The following is a 3,680-nucleotide window of genomic DNA, read 5'->3' on the forward strand; positions in this document are numbered from 1 at the left end:
GAATCCCGAAACATACATGCTCAGCAAAGCACACACACCTGCAAATGTTTCAGCGCATTGCTGTTGTCAAGTTTGCTTTAAGCAAAAAACCATGCTAAAGAAAATTAGGTTTTCCATGAAGGGACCATAAAAGACATACCAAAAAAAAAATAATACATGTAAGGGGAGTGAGTGATGGTCCTAAAATGCAATCTGTTTAGTATTAGTGTGTGTTTGGTGCACAGTTGCAATTCATCATGTTTTATCGTTCAATCTTCATGTTTTCTCTGTCTTAAAAACATACATTGTATACTTACCTGGCAGGGGAGCATCTGTGATCAGCAAGGCAGAGCTCCCAGGGTGAGGCTCATCCATTGCACATCGGATTTGCTGACCCCTGCGATGTCCCCAAATGTTGGATACTCGACTGCATTATTTCTGGGAGTGGGGTACTGCGTTCGCGCTTTCCCCTGAAAATAAATAAATAAATAAATAAATAAATAAATAAATACATACATACATTGTAAAATTCATCTTACTCATATTTCCCCGAGTTAAAATGCCATTCGGTAAATGTGCGGCTTTGCACAGCAAATTGTCAACCATCTAAAATGAGAAAACCTGCCACCAATCAGAGGTAAACGCGAATCAATGCCTTGCACAACTGCAAACCTCCTCGCTGCAGCACCGCAAAGCGATGCATGGGCGTACGAAAACAAAAACGTGTTTACCTCAACATGAAACGGAACAGCAGATGCCTAGGAGTGAAACCACATGAACAAACAAACTAGGAGATAAAATAAGCCGCCAAGAGATAAGGATTAGAAAAAAATGAAGCCTTTATGTCAGGATTAAGGCTTAGAGCCGGTCACGAATTGTGTTATAGGTTTGACTGTGTATGTCAAAGGTTGCCGCAAACATTGTAAGAGCAATTTTATCTTTTTCTCGTGCGCAGCCAACCTGGGAAGTGGTTTGGACAAAGCTTTCAGGAAAATGAAAGGTCCCCGCAGGGTCTTTAACAGGGGCGAGCTCAGGGCACTCTGACTGGCATGCCAGATGAAAGTTAATTGTATCTTTTGCTGACTGATCCCACTTCTCGTCAGTGAAAAACTTGCAGATTTCATTTCTCTGGGTGAAGGGCAAGGAGCGGTTCGCGCCAGATGTCAATTGGTTGTTTTTCTAGTTCTTTGCTCAGAAATAGAGAGGGGAGGAGGAGGAGGAGGAGGAAGAAGGAGTGTGCAGATGAGGCAAAATCAAGAAAACAAGTTACTGATCTGGAGCATGTGCATTGCAACACGTTAAGCATACCACATACGACGTGTTTTGCTTAAGTATAAGGAGTTGCATGTGGTACCTTCTCAAGCCATGCAACGTCTCTATGCTGCGCCTGCGCAGTATGTACGCGTGGGGTCGGGATGGGGCATTACATTGCCTGGGGCTTTACATTACAACGAAAATCAGCCCACATTTGCAAATGGCAAGTCACTACTTTTGCAAAAGACTGTTAGGTGTAGTGCCTAAAGGGGGAGTTTGTTTTTTAATCAAATGTGTTGTAAATGGACCACTTTAAAGAGTATTTGATGGGAACTACTAGTTGCAGAGTGAAGTAACTCATGAAAGTGGCCTATTTTGGGCAGAAACGTGCCTACATTGACCAAAAAATTGTCCACATCAGCATTTTGGGCCTTCACTTCCGGCATTGCCCTATAGGCCAGTCCGAGCCTGTCCATGTGCTTCTGAGGCAAATGACGTTATCACACTGCTATTCGTGCAGATCATGGTCTTTTTCGTGCTGATGCCAAAAACATAAATAGATGTGCAGTGGCACCACTGATAATCATTTTAGTTTGGGCTATTAGGTGTCACTTCCAACAACTATAAGCCAAAACTATTCCACTAGTGTACAGATAGGAAGGAATAGCATATGGCGGGGGGGGGGGGGGTATACACAGCCTGGAGGTGATGTTTTGGTTATTTGCCCACCCATTGACTGCCCATAGCCATGCAAATCCCTATGTCCATTCGCACTCAGCTTTTGCACCTCCCAACTCGTTGAGTTCGCTTCATTCAAGACACACAATCAAACTATGCACTTGAAGTACCTGCCAGGGTTTTTTTTAAAAAACAGCCTTCTGCGAGTGAGTCAATGACTTAACTGGAGTTGTAAACTTGCTACTTGTGTAATAAAAACATGTCTTAACCAGGTCTTCCTTCAGCCACTCGATTTATAAGCACTCTGCGTGTCCAGTTAAAAATAAGCATTTGCAAGGCCACCAGGTTTGGCTTGTGTAAGTACTAGGTATTTGCTAGATACTGCTATTAGATGCCCAGGTACTCACACCATTTTGCACCTCCTGCCATCAATGGCCAGTTAATACCACAACAATTGTTCCTGGCAATTGCCTTTACCATGTCTACAAAAAAGCTCAAACTGTTGCCATTGCCAATGCCTGTTTAATATGGTATTTGAAGTGAATGGTAGACACAGAGGAGTATTATTTGTGGGAGAGAAAACATAGTGGCTCTACAAGAAGTACTTTACAAAAGGATCTATTACAGCAAAGGCAGTGTCACAACTGGGTGCATTAAAATCGTGTGGTGTCGATTTAAGATTGTCAGGTCTGGGTGGTGGAGGGGATGCTGCCTACATAGTGGGCTACAATACAGTCAAACACTAATAACATGTAATACAATATTTACTGTATATACAATACTAAAAGTACAGAATGCAGATACAGACTGGGTACAGGTTGATGGTGGCGGGATGATGAGTCTGTCACTAGTCAGGGTCCATCCATTCAACATTTAGGAGTTGACCTTGCAGTGAACTTTTGAATTCAGGCAATGAGAGGATGCTCTTCATGTCAGGGTGTATGCACAATAGCTACCCACCTCTACACGTGCTAGGTGTGTCTAATTGCAAGGTTGCCAAAAGAAAACAATGTCATTAGATATATTCAGTCAAAGTAATAGAGAGAATATAAATATTTTAATTAATGTATACACAGAAATATAAAGAATTGTTCAAAAAGAACATTACATAAAACACCAACACATAAAAAGCATTGTGAAATCAACCAAAATAGGACTAACATCAATAAGCCCCTGACATGGATGAAAAAAGTCTCCTAATCACAAGATGGTGGTGTGGTTAGTAGGGGCGTGAGGTAAACATTTCAAACATTTCATGTATCCTCATATTATTGTCAAGTTATGCTTGACTCTGTCTGAATATATCTAATGACATAGTTTTCTTTTGGCAACCTTGCAATTAGACACACCTAGCGTGTAGAGGTGGGTAGCTGTTTTGGAATCCCCCCTTGTATGTATTTACTTGTCCTCTTCCACACAGCCCCCAATAAAAAAGAGGACTTTATAGCTCTATGTGTTATATTTCAGGGTGTATGCAGTTCCACGGCTGGGGAGCCTAAAGGGTGAATGTGCGAAAGTGTGATGTGGCACACAATTTGCGGGGAACAGTGAAATTTAGCACGGTTTGGGATCAGAGAAAGAGACAGTGTCAGTGAATTTGGAGGTACCTTGCCTTACCTTAGGCAGTTTGGAGGTTCAGGAGGTGAATAAATATGACTGGTCGCTATGCAACAAAACAGTGCTGTTTTGGATGATGCAAGTATGAGGGATACCTCGAAATAAAGGGCCTTCGGGATAGGAAAACCTTATAATGTAATTGTCATTTGGTT

The 3,680-nt window shown here is 42.0% G+C and overlaps 1 non-coding gene across 1 annotated transcript; it reads left to right on the top strand.

Moving 5' to 3' along the window:
* The first annotated feature begins 288 nt into the window (after nt 1-288).
* On the top strand, nt 289-452 carry LOC138481802 (U1 spliceosomal RNA). Its single transcript, XR_011274414.1, has one exon. It is a non-coding gene; the product is annotated as a U1 spliceosomal RNA (small nuclear RNA).
* The last annotated feature ends 3,228 nt before the right edge of the window (nt 453-3,680 follow it).

The sequence above is a fragment of the Ambystoma mexicanum genome, chromosome 5p (assembly GCF_040938575.1).
Source record: "Ambystoma mexicanum isolate Mex_15411 chromosome 5p, UKY_AmexF1_1, whole genome shotgun sequence".
Lineage (NCBI taxonomy): Eukaryota > Metazoa > Chordata > Amphibia > Caudata > Ambystomatidae > Ambystoma > Ambystoma mexicanum.